This window comes from Danio aesculapii, chromosome 8, assembly GCF_903798145.1.
Source record: "Danio aesculapii chromosome 8, fDanAes4.1, whole genome shotgun sequence".
Taxonomy (NCBI): domain Eukaryota; kingdom Metazoa; phylum Chordata; class Actinopteri; order Cypriniformes; family Danionidae; genus Danio; species Danio aesculapii.
In genome coordinates this window covers 17,506,184-17,520,777 of record NC_079442.1, presented here as the reverse complement: position 1 = coordinate 17,520,777, position 14,594 = coordinate 17,506,184, and the positions used below count along the sequence as shown (strand labels likewise).

The 14,594-nt window shown below is 38.7% G+C and overlaps 1 protein-coding gene across 5 annotated transcripts in view; it reads left to right on the top strand.

Moving 5' to 3' along the window:
• The first annotated feature begins 314 nt into the window (after positions 1 to 314).
• The window catches only part of ncor2 (nuclear receptor corepressor 2), a 181,897-nt gene continuing 167,617 nt past the window's right edge, over positions 315 to 14,594 (top strand). For all 5 annotated transcript variants that reach the window (XM_056463320.1, XM_056463319.1, XM_056463318.1 and 2 more), the window contains exon 1: positions 315 to 705. The gene's annotated coding sequence lies outside the window, so the exon portion shown is untranslated. The remainder of the gene's footprint in view (positions 706 to 14,594) is intronic.

The following is a 14,594-nucleotide window of genomic DNA, read 5'->3' as shown; positions in this document are numbered from 1 at the left end:
GATTCTTTTGGATTTTAATTCTAAAGTTATGTTTAAGTTGTAAATGAAACTATTTGAACATGTTTGATGTTTGTATGATTTATTTATTCTATTTGTTTAATCTTCATGAATCACTTCAGTGGTTTTGTAGTAGATATATCTTCATATTCTATTCCTGTCTTCTGACTAGTGGTGTGATTTGTAGTGATTTACATAGCAGAGGGACCGATTTTCTAAAAGCAGCGCGCTGGCCCTTTAAGAGCTGAGAAACTGCACTTGACGTCCAGCGGACTCTCGCTTTGCCAGCAGCAGTCAGTCAGTGACACACACACACACACACACACACACGGACTCGAGTCATCTCTAAAGCGCACAGATTCTCGTTCAGTCGCTTCGTGTATTTACAGCCAGCACCGCGTAAACGACAAGTAGACAGAATGGGCACGAACGGCTTTTGTCGAATCACAGCCGTGTGGAGATAAGAGGGCGGAAACGCGAGTAAAACAGACCGAGGAGAAAGAAAAACAGACGAGGAGCGCGAGAAGGCCGAACCCGTTGAGGCAGCTGCAGTTTCTCGCGCGACGCTCAAGTGGATTTGGGGCTCAAACCGACAAGGACGAAAACACGGCCATAGCAAACCGTACATGTGGATTATTTCTTCATTTCTTTCTCTTCAGAAACTACATAAACGTCCGGTAGCGACAGACCATCACCTTCCGCGGAGAGGTAAGTTACTAAAAGACGCTTTGCTCACGAGTGTGTCTGCAGTTGGCCGTTTTGAGTGTGCCGAGAGTTCCTAGAACCGGGTGTCTGAGTAACCGGGTCTGTCCGCGGTTAACGGTCGTTATTCCGTCACTGAACCCCTGTTAGATTGAATGAGCGTCGCCGCGCAAGGCGGAAATCAATTTCTCCGTGAAGACTGGCCGGCTAGTTAGCTTAGCTAGCAATGATTGTGATTTAACGTTACACTGAATGATGTTAAATTCCGCCCGGCACACTACGTTATGCATTGGGTCAGTTTTCCAGCGTAATAATATTGTTTTAAGCCAAGCAGATTAACGTTATGCCATTGAGCGTCTTTCGACTGCTGAGCTAGCTGAGTTAGCTCGCTTTACGTGTTGTTATTGTATTGAATGCTTGGCTAGTTCTGTAGTAACCCTGCCGGGTGCATGCAAAATGATGAGGGGTATAGTTTCAGTCTGTTTTGGATATTTCTGCTGTTTCAGTCACATAACGTCCGTGATATTTCGTATTCATTTGCCAGCATTTCTTTGTTGAGTGTGTACAGATGAGGGTATTTTTACTCATGCAGTTATGGTTTACAAAAATAACGCGACATGAGGCTGGTCCCCAAGGAGCTTCGTTCAGAATCGTTTTGTTGTTGTTGCTTTGTCCAAACCTATGTAACTAGGTACATTTAATTATAATATTTATAGTTTAGATTGACATATACTAAACCCCTAAATAAAAAACATCACAACATGAACGCATATTTTTATAGAAAGAAACGTAAAAACAACATTTATTATTGACAACTACTATTATTACCAGCTTCACATTGTTCATTTGTGTTTTATTTAGAGCTTTTATTTGCAGAAAAATATCGATATTAGATCTCCATAAATCTTCTTCTATACAGTAAATGTAAGTAAGTATAAGTAAATTTTAGTATATGCATTTATATTATCCGTGCTGGGTAATGATTAATTGCAACCAAAATGATAGTTTGTGTTTATCTATTATTTTTGTATACTGAGTAAACTAATTATGCATGAATAAATGGTCAAGTGAAATGGTTTATTTAAGATATTTATATAAATATAGTTTTGTTTTTATTAAGCATATATATTATTTATATTTACCCATTTTCATGTGCTGCAAAAAAATGGTGAAATGTTATCGTTTAAAAAAAAATTCAATCAGTTGTTTTTAAAAATTTAAATGACACACAAATTAACATTTAATCTGTTTATTAGGGCTGCATGATATTGGAAAAATCGAACATTGCGATATCGTTTTTTAAAATTTTATTTCTATATAAATACAATTTCACTAGTTGAAACTATTTGGAAATAATTTCAAATTTTAGATTGATTGGGATGATTCTGTATAGCAGTGCATAAAATATAATAAACAATCTACAAGCATAGATAAATTCAATATAATCAATATTCAAGATAAATATACAAAATAAATAAACAGCAGTTTATTGTTTTCCAGAGAAGTCAAACCGTATTCCGTATACAGTAATTATATAATCAAATGTAAAATAAAAATGTAACAATTCGATACACTTAAAGTTAAGTGTTATTAATTTGTCAAAGTTACAAATGGTATAATTTTTTATGTCTGAATGCTTTTAAATCCCTAATAAATCCCAGGTCTCAGAAAACACTTGCGGAATGATCAATTATAATCCAGACTACATTGCGTATGCACACGATGTGACTATTGCGAATGATCACATTGCGATATCAATGCTGAAACTATCTATCTATCTATCTATCTATCTATCTATCTATCTATCTATCTATCTATCTATCTATCTATCTATCTATCTATCTATCTATCTATCTATCTAATTCTTTCTCAGAAATCAGGGCCATTTACTCACTCATCCCCCTCCCCCTTGAATGTTTATCCTAGTATACAGATAACATAATGGGTTAAAGACCATTAGTGGATGGGAAAGGCTTCATGGACGTATGACTTAACAATGTGTGGATTGTAAGCCCATATTTAGAGCTGGAGCTTGAGTAGTGACATACTGAAATGCAATAGTTTGTGAAAGACTTGACAAACATCAAATGCCTCAGTATTAATTGTTTTCTATGCAAAGCCAATACTGTGATTTCCCTCACTGTACGGCAAATATCACTTTTGAAAGAGGCCTTTTAAAAACATGATGGGCTAACATCATTTGCAGACCCCCCACCCCCTTCACAAAGCTCTCTAACACCTTCATAGCCCACTGATGATGAGGCTTTCCATGTCTCGGATGTTGTTATTAAGGGTCAATAAATCATAGTGGATCCCAAATGCTTGTCAACAGCTGTTGATTTGCACATGAAAGGCAGTGGAATGTGAAAAATGGAGGCCACACAGCTTAAGTGTATTAGTGTAATTGGACACGGGCCAGCGGAGAGCTTTTTTTTTTTTTTTTCTCTTGAGCAGCATTCTTTCCCACTGTACATTTGAAGAGAACAAAGCTCAGTGTCATAAGTAGACCAGCGAGATGCCTGAACCCAAAACAGAACTGGCCTCAGACAACCTCTTTGCTCTGCAGGGCTGCCAGGACTCATGGCCAGAAAACAACAGATTTGTTTTGGACTCGGATCAACTCCAGTTCCACCCCTCCGCTGTGTGTATTGAGTAATGATATTCTTTCTTCCTCTCCCCCCTGTCCTCAATGCAGATCTGAGAGCGTTAAAAAGAAAGCAAAAAGTTTGTCTTCTAACCATTGTCTGGCGAAATGTGTAGCTGGTTTAGCCCTTCATCTCTGTCTCTTTTCAGAATGCTTTGCACAAACTCTTCTGCAATGGTGCACAGCAGTTTTGCAGCTGCACGCTTTATTACAGCAGACCTTTTAGTTAATTCATGTCAGATGTCTTTTTTTTCCTCTCTCTCCTTATATGAACTCCGCAACATGCTCAAGTAGTATTCAGGGACAAGATAAGGAGTTGATGGCTTACAAAGTGTTTGTCCTTCACTCTGTTCTTCATTTTGATAAATGAGCAGCTACAGAGGAAATTAAAGGTATGCAAAATGCGCTCTGTGCAAGCAGACTTCTTGGCTTCTCCTCATGTCGTCAGTCTTTGTATCGACTTTGGGGGACCACTTTGCTGAGTTGGCTGCGCTATATTGGGTGGGTTTTGCCACTGTTGCAGTGCTGTCACTACAGGATCGGCTTTTGCAATCTGCTGCAGAAGCATTTGTCAAACACCACCTCTTTTCAAATATACAATATATTTTAATATAACATATTATACAATATTATGTAATATAATATAATTGTTAGCACCATTACGCTAGTCTTCAGTTTCACATGATTCTTCAAAAATTATTCTAATGCTGCGTTCACAGGCATGGGACGATAACTGTTTTCAAGGTGTACCACGGTTTGGAAAAGTCAAGGTTTTAAAACCTAAAAAAAAGTGTTTTTTTAAAATGTTTTTTTACAATTATTTAGTTTTTTTAGGGCAACAGTAACTCCATCAGAAAAGGACACGCCACATCAAAAGCTACTGGTCAGCACATGATTGTGGAACCAACATCACTACTTGCCATACACTTTTATACACAGATACACTTATTTAACCACACACTTATATGCCAATTTGCACATAACAGCTGCACATATAACGTTGTATATATTAATAAACATGTACATACACTTGTCAATCTGTATATTTGCACTCACTACTTCTATTTAAAAAAAAAATATATATATATTTATTATCTGTTTTTTGTCCTGTCTCTGTTATCCTGTTGCACTGTAGAAGCTCTGTCACGAAAACAAATTCCTCGTATGTGTGAACATACCTGGCAATAAAGCTCTTTCTGATTCTGATTCTGATGATTCAGCAAACATTTGAGAAACAAATTGCTTCTAAACCAACATCCTTTGTTGCTATGTGCATCCTATGTGCTATACACCCGAACAGTGCAGCGGCTTACTTTATATTGAAAAAAGAAAGATATCCAAAGATACCTTTTCAAGGTGTAATGAAATCTGTTTTGTAAACTAATTAAGATAGCAAGTCAATGATTTATTTGAATTATTTAGCCTAACATGTTTACTGTTCCAAAATATTATAAATGTTTCTTAAAATATAATATCTCGTGTTCAATAGGAAAAAAAGTTTCCCAGTTTACCCAGAAGAACTCATTTCAGAGCAGTAATCGCAATACTGCCGTATCGTGAAACCATGATATTTTTATCCAAGGTTTTCATACTGTCTTATACCGGCCCATGTCTAGCTCACACCAAACGTGACAGATAAATCGCACTATTTACGCATAAATAGACACGTGGACATTTTGAGTTTACTCGCTTTATTTGGTTGTCAAATTCGCTTAATTCGCGGTCAAATTCACTTCACAATATATGCAGATTCACGTCATATGCAGGGCTTGTGTCTGCCTGGTGACTGTAGCTTCGTTGCTAAATGGATAACATGTATTTTATAGAGAATGTAGCTCTGCTTTATGTGCTTTAGGAAGGCTGAAAAACTGTGTAGATTTATTCGGCGCTGTGTCTGAGTCCACTAGATCCCAGAACTGTGACCTTATTATCTCCTCCAGAAACTACAGCTAGATGATGGAGGCTTTCAACTGTGCCTCAGTCTGAGCCAAGCCCAGTTTGATCAACCGTTGTCCGGTGACGGCAAGACACCTCGGTACACCAACAACAGGCACCACGTCGTACATCACTCCCCTACAAAAGCAAGCTCATGGTTGGTTAACGTGGCACAAATGTCCGATGAAGTTCAGATTTTCCAACTCAGTCGATTCAATCAAAACACACAATACGTGCAAAACATTCAACTCATGTCAGTTTTTTCACTCGAATCGTGTCTTTCACGCCACTTCATTCACACGAATCACACCGCAGCCTTTTTGCATTGACTTTTAAATCACTCACGCTTGACGCTTCATCTGCGTCTGGTGTGAACGCAGCATAACATGCTGAAATGGTGTCCAGATCAGAGGAACATATCTTATTATTATCTTATTACGATTGCTTGTGCTTCCTAATATTCTTATGAAAACTGTGATGCATATTTTGCAAGTCTTTGCATATTATGGCCATGTTTGAAACAGAAATTCTTTATAACATTATTAATGTGTTTGCCATATTTAATCAATTTAAATAATCCTTGAAGAATGAAAAAATAATTATTATTGTATTTAAAAACTTTCAATACTTATATATTATTTATAGTCATGCAAAATTGTATGGTGCTTTATTTCCTGTTTTATTGCTTCATTTAAATGCAATAAACTATTTATAGACAACATTGCTTAACAAAGAACTTCATATTACACTTTATAGTTGATTAATCTGAGATTAGGTGCATAAGCATGTCTGAATATTGTAATTTCTTTCTGTGCAAATTTTTATAATCCTTAGTCAGTGAATGGCTCTTTTAGGTGACTACATATTCTCCTTTCACCCACCTTTGTGTTCAGTTTGGTTGTCTCCTATCAGCAGCAGTTGTGTCATATCAGGCACAGTTAGATAAGGTAGAATTGCTGTAGTTCCCCCAGTGGTGGAGTAATATCAGCATGACGTAACAACTAGTGCACGATGTGTAATGCTGACACTGGTGTGTTTGTTAGCTCAGTGAAGCAATAACACTCCATATCTGCTGTTAATGCCACCATATCTGGAGAGACGTTTAGAGATTAGAAGTTAAGGTCAGTCATGCATTTAGGGCCAACATTTTTTCCCATATGACCTTTGACATACATTGATGCAACCTATTCTTTAGGGCCTCTGAGAGTCACTTCACTTTTCAGTTTATGAGAAGTAAAATCATACTGTATTGTTGAAAAGAAGAGTGTTATTTCTGATTGCATAGTAATAGTAATCAAAACATTAAGGAATAATTAGTTTTTATGCAAAATGTGTTGCAAAATGTGCCTAAAATAATCTTGGTGTATGAATTGAGTCTATTAAAATTAAGCCTGACTGATCCTATTAGCTAAGGCACAGTTTTGGACTTACTCCCATGGCATCTGTCCTGCGCTAGAGGTGGTCAGTGTGTGTTCTGTGACTGAGTGTTGTAAACATGTGTCCACGGCCAAGTGTTTGATTGCTAAAAAAGGCCAGAGTAAATAGGCTGCAAATACCATTAAGGCTATTTGACTAATGGCCTCATGCCGAAGGTCGGGGAGCTTTTGTTTTTATTGCGAGGGATGTGCATTTCTAGTGTCTTTGTTAGTGGCTGCTGTTTTGAGCCATTAGAATGCATTATAAGAAGGTCATTTGAACTTAAGTGTCTGGCTGAGTTTGGAGCGGAGAGCACACCAGCATTCCGGGTGCTTCAAAAGAAGTCCTTGATCTGACATCAATTTTGTATATGGTCTGAATGGAGTACTAGTGCTGAGTGCCCCATTAAAGTTCAGTGTCTGGAGGTCTTGACTGTCAGCCACTCCCCGCAGCTCTTCACAGGGATTGGGCAAACAGCCACTACTCACCTTTCCTCTACTCTCATACGCCTCCTGTGTTATCTCTGCAGTCGGTTCCTCTTTTTTTGTTACACAAAGGTGACTTGCTTCACAGAAACACAGCTAAAAATAACATCACAGTCTTTTAGAGTTGTACAATTTATGACTAGACTATAGAGCCATCTAAGAAAACGGATACATGTGTATGACAGTTTAGTCCAAGCCCTGCTGTTAAGTTATATTTGATTTTACTTTTGACTGTCGAAGATGATCATCACATGTCTATCATAGCACATTCATTCATTCATTTTCTTTTTCTGATTTCCCTCTGCTTGATGCAACAGTTTTCGATGGATGGTCTCTCTTTGATGGTGGGAGTGAGCACACATCAGAACGGAATTTTCCTGTGCATGATATACAGAGATTAAGATGGGCCGTATGATTAGTGATGCATCGATACCATTTTTTTGGAACCAATCCAATCCCGATAGCAAAATTCGGAGTATCGACGATACAGATCCGATCCCGATACTATGCTACATGGCTTTTGTTCGCTTATAAATTACACAGAATATAGCGCACTCGCAAGATTGGATTTGGATCGGTACCTGCTGTACGATACCCGATCCAGCAAAAATATGCGGTATCGAACCGATATCCGATCCAAGTATTGGTATCGGTACATCCCTACGTATGATGGTATAAAGCGTTATCAAAAAGTTAATTATTAGCTGTAATAGACTTTTTTTGAATCATGTGAGTACTGTGACATGGGAAAAAAGTGAACATGGCTAAATCACCTGCTGTGTGCGTGAGCTTGATCAAGAAGCTATTCATGAGAAAAACTTTCCGATTCTGGTTGATCTTTAATTATGTGAACTTGTAAGCTGTGTGCATACTTTGTAGTTTTGGCTTAACCAAAACAAACTGATTGCTCTGTTTGCACGGCTTATTTGAGTGTGAACATTGTCAACCTAACTGTACGTTTACAGTACACCGAAGGTGGCAAAAGCATAAAAATTTGCTCTGGCCACCCTGACGACAACGCTGTCTGCCTTCCCTGCTCTGCCGGCGAGAGTGTCAAAATTAGACATGGGACGTTAACCATTTTCAAGGTATACCGCGGTTTGGAAAAGTCAAGGTTTTAAAAACGCATATGGCATATGTAAGGTTTTTTATGTTTTGTATTTAGTTCTTTATCTCCATCAGAAAAGATATCCAAAGATGCTGTTTTAAATTGTAGAGAAATCTGACTTTTTAAAACTAATGAAGGCAGCAGAAGTCAATAATTCATTTGAATTATTTAGCCTGACATGTTTGCTGTTCCAAAATATTTGAAATGTTTCTCAAAACAAAATGTATTGTGGTAAAAGGGGAGAAAAGTTTTTCTTTTTTACCCAGACATTTAAAAAGAATATATTTTAGATCAGTAATTACAATACCGTCAAACCGTGCTATTTTTATCCAAGGTTATCATACTGTCGGAATCTTATACTGGCCCATCCCTAGTCAAAATTCGCTACATTGATCTCATACTTGTATGCCATTGCAGCATATCAGCAAATCACTTACATTACCGCATAAAACATGCTTTCTAGCGTGAAAAATGTGAACGCTTTTTATCAAATTCATTTAACTATGGAAGATCAAGTTGTTGCGTGTGGTGTGGCTTTGCTCCACTTATCTAACAGGTGTCCATGTCTGAAATATTATATATACACATTCAATATATATTGAAATATATATATACAACAATAATGCACATCAACTCACCAGTAACTTTTTTTTAATGTATTTCTCTGTAAGAAAACATCGTAAATAATTAGAAATTAGGCAACTGCAATAATCAAACCCTTGGGAACAACTGTGGTCGGAATCAAAGTTCACAGGACTTTGTTCTCTGGAATCCTCTCAAGCGATGGACATTCCTATTGCTTGCTACCAAATCGCGTCATAGCTTATTACCATAAAGTTGACATGATTTCAACTCTCCTCAATGCCCACATCGGCAAAGACAATGTGCTACTCCTCGCCGCCGGCTCCCCTCGAAAATGAATGACTTCTGCCTTTGACACTCTCGCTGCTTTCAGTGTGAACTCACCGTAAGTTTTGTGTGCATTAAACAAGCGGGCCAAGAACACTGAAAATGTGGGGCTTGTTTTCCTCCAGTGAGCTTCAACCGAAATATGAATGTAATTTGGATCAAAACATGTCATATTATAAAAAGAACATGGTGTCGCAAAGTGTGACCATAAAAAGAACTGAATGCTCAAACATATCTGTTTTTGTATGCCTTAGGCTGTGTTCCACTTCATTTTTAAAAAACACACTTCCAAACTTCCCTTTACTCGTTTATTCGGGGGAATCCCCGCCACCTTTTTAAAGTGCATTCTACTTTATCAAGTGAATGAGTAGGGCTGTGCGATTTAGGGAAAATATCTAATCGCAATATTTTTTTTATTGATTTATTTTTCCACAATTTGATTTGCGATTTCAATTTTGTAGTCTAGCTTCAGCTCAATAATCTGTATTGTAGCTTCTTACTGCTATAATGCAGTTAGTGTTAGTTAAAAAAGGAACTGAAAAGATATAAACTTTAACATTTATTCAAATTTGTTTTTAAATATTCAGAAATGAATCATTCATTTTTCTCTAGAGCAAACAGTAAACACAAATAAAATGACTACCTTTCTGTAAATAAGTTCAACTCCTATTAGGGAGATAGTGTAGCTTATTATAAAAACAAAAACAATAAAATACAGAACACTCAGCAAACTAAAATGACTGATAAGACACAGATTGAAAAGTTCTGATTGGGCAGAACAAAAGTGTGCTCAATCAATTGGCCAGTAAGATTTTCACACACAACCATCAGTCACGCATTTGCTCTGTGTTGGGGAAATTAAATGATGCTTTTATTCCATAATGCAGCCTCTTGCTAACATTGCTATTCGCGATTTTGCGACGATTTTGATTAATTGAGTTAATTAATTTATCAATTAATTGAGTTTGATAAATTGAGTTAATTAATTGATTAATTGCACAGCCCTATAAATGAGGGAAGTTTTACATGACTGTACATTTGATCCCTTGATTTTGACCGAGTGAGTTGGCTATATATGACTCCAGAACCTATATGTACCAGAATGCAATGCGATTGTAACATCACTAACATCACAAATGAAGTTTTTTTCCCTCTCCGCTGTCGCCTCTGGCTTGCATGGTTCAGGATCTGTAGAGCTGCGCATCGTTGGATTTGCTCTTCAATATTTGCACTCTCAGTAGTGATTATTAAACCACACTGAACTGAGCTAAACTGAACTGAATTTAAACACTGAAAACTGAACTACACTGTTCCAATTTACTATGACCTTTTATGTGAAGCTGCTTTGACACAATCTACATTGTAAAAGCGCTATACAAATAAAGGTGAATTGAATTGAATTGAATTGAATCACTACAGTGTTGTTCCTAAGTGCTCAGAGGATTAGGGCATTCCAGATGTTTCGCCGGTAGTGGACACTTGTGTGATGTAATCAATGATGTACATCAGAGGGAACGAGATGGAGGGAAGTTAGCAAGTGAAGGGCATAAAAATTGGACTGGAATGCAGCCATAGTCATGATGTAGCAAATTACAGTACATAATAATACAGCCATCCGAAATGTGTCTTTGCACATCTTTCCTTGTTTGCGTCATGGAGGACCTGCACTGTTTGGGCTCCTCACATGTACGCTAGAACAATATCCTTTTAGCATTGATATCACAATGTGATAATCTGCAGTAGTCACATTGCAAAATTAGATATTAAATATTAAAAGATAAAGGTATTATTAAATATTATAGATTTTAACATTATTTACATGTTATTTTCACCTACCGGGCTATCAGCTGTTCAGAGCGGATCGCGACGAAGAATCAACGCGGAAATCACGCGGTGGCGGGACGTGCTTTTACATCAATGAAAGGTGGTGTACAGATGTAACAGTTTTAAAGAAGATGTGCTGTCCAGATATCGAAGCACTGTTTATTAACTGTAAGCCTTTTTACTCCCCGCGCGAGTTCTGCTCGTTCATCCTCGTCAGTGTTTACATTCCTCCGCTCGCGCACGCGAGTCTGGCGATACAGAAACTAGCTGATCAGATCACGGTGTTAGAGCAACAACACCCGGACTCTGCTTTAATCATTCTCGGGGACTTTAACAAAGCAAAACTGTCCCGTGAACTGCCAAAATATAGACAGCATGTTACATGTCCCACAAGAGACAGAAATATACTGGATCACTGTTATACTACAATAAAGGATGCATACCGCTCCGTCCAACGAGCAGCTTTGGGACACTCTGACCATTGTTTGATTCATCTCATTCCAACCTACAGGCAGAAACTGAAAACAGCCAAACCTGTATTAAGATCTGTGAAAAGATGGACTAACGAAACAGAGCGAGATCTACAAGCCTGTTTCGACCTCACTGACTGGAGTGTTTTTTAAGCTGCTGCAAACGATCTGGATGAGCTCACAGAGACTGTAACATCTTATAACAGTTTCTGTGAAGACGTGTGCATTCCTACCAGGACTCAACTCACATACAATAATGACAAACCATGGTTCACTGTAAAACTCAGACAGCTACGTCAGGCCAAGGAGGTTGCTTACAGGAATGGGGATAGGGCCTTGTATAAACAGGCCAAATACACACTGGAAAAGGAGATCAGAGTCGCAAAAAGGAACTATTCTGAGAAACTAAGGAGTCAGTTCTCTTCCAGCGACTCAGCATCTGTGTGGAAAAGTTTGAAAAACATCACAAACTACAAGACACCATCCCCCAGCACTGTAGACAATGAACGACTTGCAAACGACCTGAATGAGTTTTACTGCCGGTTTGAGAAAACCCCCCACACCCACTCTGAACTGCTCTTCACGCCACCATTAACACCACCATCCCCCGCCTCCCTCATACCTGCCCTACAGTTCAGTGAAGAGGAGGTGTGCCAGGTCTTCCGGAAACAGAAGAGGAAAAAAGCACCAGGCCCAGATTTTATAACACCAGCCTGTTTAAAATCCTGTGCTGACCAACTGGCCCCCATCTTCACCCTGATCTTCAACAGATCACTGGAGCTGTGTGAAGTGCCCTCCTGCCTCAAACGCTCCACCATCATCCCCATCCCAAAGAAACCCAAACTTACAGGACTAAATGACTACAGACCGGTGGCACTAACATCTGTGGTCATGAAGTCCTTTGAAAAACTGATGCTGGCTCACCTGAAGGACATCACTGAACCCTCACTGGACTCTCTTCAGTTTGCCTACAGAGCAAACAGGTCTGTGGATGATGCGGTTAATATGGGACTGCATTATGCTCTGCAACACCTAGACAGACCAGGGACCTATGTGAGGATGTTGTTTGTTGACTTCAGCTCGGCGTTTAACACTATCATCCCAAAACTTCTCCTGCCCAAATTAACTCAGCTCTCTGTGCCCACCTCTGTCTGTCATTGGATCAACAGCTTCCTAACGGACAGGCAGCAGCTGGTGAAGCTGGGAAAATTCTCATCTAGCATCCGCACAATCAGCACTGGCGCCCCCCAGGGGTGTGTCCTCTCCCCACTGCTCTTCTCCCTGTACACGAATGACTGCACATCAAAAGACTCCTCTGTGAAGCTCTTGAAGTTTGCAGACGACACCACACTTATCGGCCTCATTCAGGACGGTGACGAGTCTGCCTACAGACAGGAGGTTAAGGAGTTGGCTGTCTGGTGCAGTAACAACAACCTGGAGCTCAACACGCTCAAAACAGTGGAGATGATAGTGGACTTCAGGAGAAACCCCCCTGCTCTCCCCCCACTGAGCATCATGGACAGCATTGTGGCAGCAGTGGAGTCATTCAAGTTCCTGGGCACCACCATCTCTAAGGACCTGAAGTGGGACACTCACATTGACTCCATTGTCAAAAAAGCTCAACAGAGGATGTACTTTCTTCGTCAGCTGAGGAAGTTTAACCTCCCAAAGGAGCTGCTGAAACAGTTCTACACCTCCATCATTGAATCAGTCATCTGCACATCAATAACTGTCTGGTTTAGCTCAGCTACTAAATACGACGTCCAAAGACTACGTCGAATAGTTCGGACTGCTGAGCGAATCACTGGTACAACCCTTCCTACTCCCCAAGAACTGTACTTATCCAGAGCGAGCAGAAGGGCTGCCAAAATCACTCTGGACCCCTCACACCCAGCACACTGCCTCTTTGAACTTTTACCTTCTGGTCGACGCTACAGAGCACTGCGCACCACAACAGCCCGACACAGAAACAGTTTCTTCCCTCAGGCAATCCATCTCATGAACACTTGATGATAATAATTGCGGAACCAACATCACTACTTGCTATACACTTTTATACACATATACACTTATTTAACAACACACTTTACATGCCAATTTGCACATAACAGCTGCACATATAACGTTGTATATAGTAATAAACACGTACATACACTTGTCAATCTGTATATTTGCACTCACTACTTACTTCTATTTTAAAAAAATATATATTTATTATCTGTTTTTTGTCCTGTCTCTGTAATCCTGTTGCACTGTAGAAGCTCTGTCACGAAAACAAATTCCTCGTATGTGTGAACATACCTGGCAATAAAGCTCTTTCTGATTCTGATTCTGATTCTGATTTTATATTTGATTGTTCAATTTCTGTACTTGGGTGCTGTTAGACTTCCAAGAAAACCCATATAGCACTGTTTATTTCACTTTAACTTTTTAAAATTATGTTGTATTTATATATGCTTGTAATTTATTATATCTTATGTAGATGCACGGCATAGAAAAAGACTTGAAAATCTAAGTTGATCTAAATTAATTAAATCTTCCCAAATCGAGCCATTTAAATCATCCCGTGAAATTACATTTATGTCGCAATATGTATCACAGCAAAGAAAATATCACAATGTCAGATTTTTCCAATATTGTGCAGCCCTAATCTACGCACATATCCATTTAGCCTAGCACACACACACACACACACACACACACACACACACACACACACACACACACACACACACACACACACACACACACACACACACACACACACAAAAAGATTGCAGCCCAAATTTTTGGGTTGAATCCAATGAACTTTTCTAATCACCTCAAATTACATCAGTCACACAGACTAGAATATTACGTTAAATTTTGTATACCTAAAAAAACAGTTAGAAACCGATTAAAATCATTTTAAACTGATTAAAATAGATTACATTAGTAACAAGTCTCAAGTCCTCATGGCTTTATCATATCACCTTTTTTACAGTGCACACACCATTGATTTGGATGTTTAAGGTCTGTAATAAAATAGTGCCATGTGATTAGTTTTTTATGATGGTGTGAACACTAAAGTGAACCAGCCCTAATTGTATAATGTTGTTGTTGTT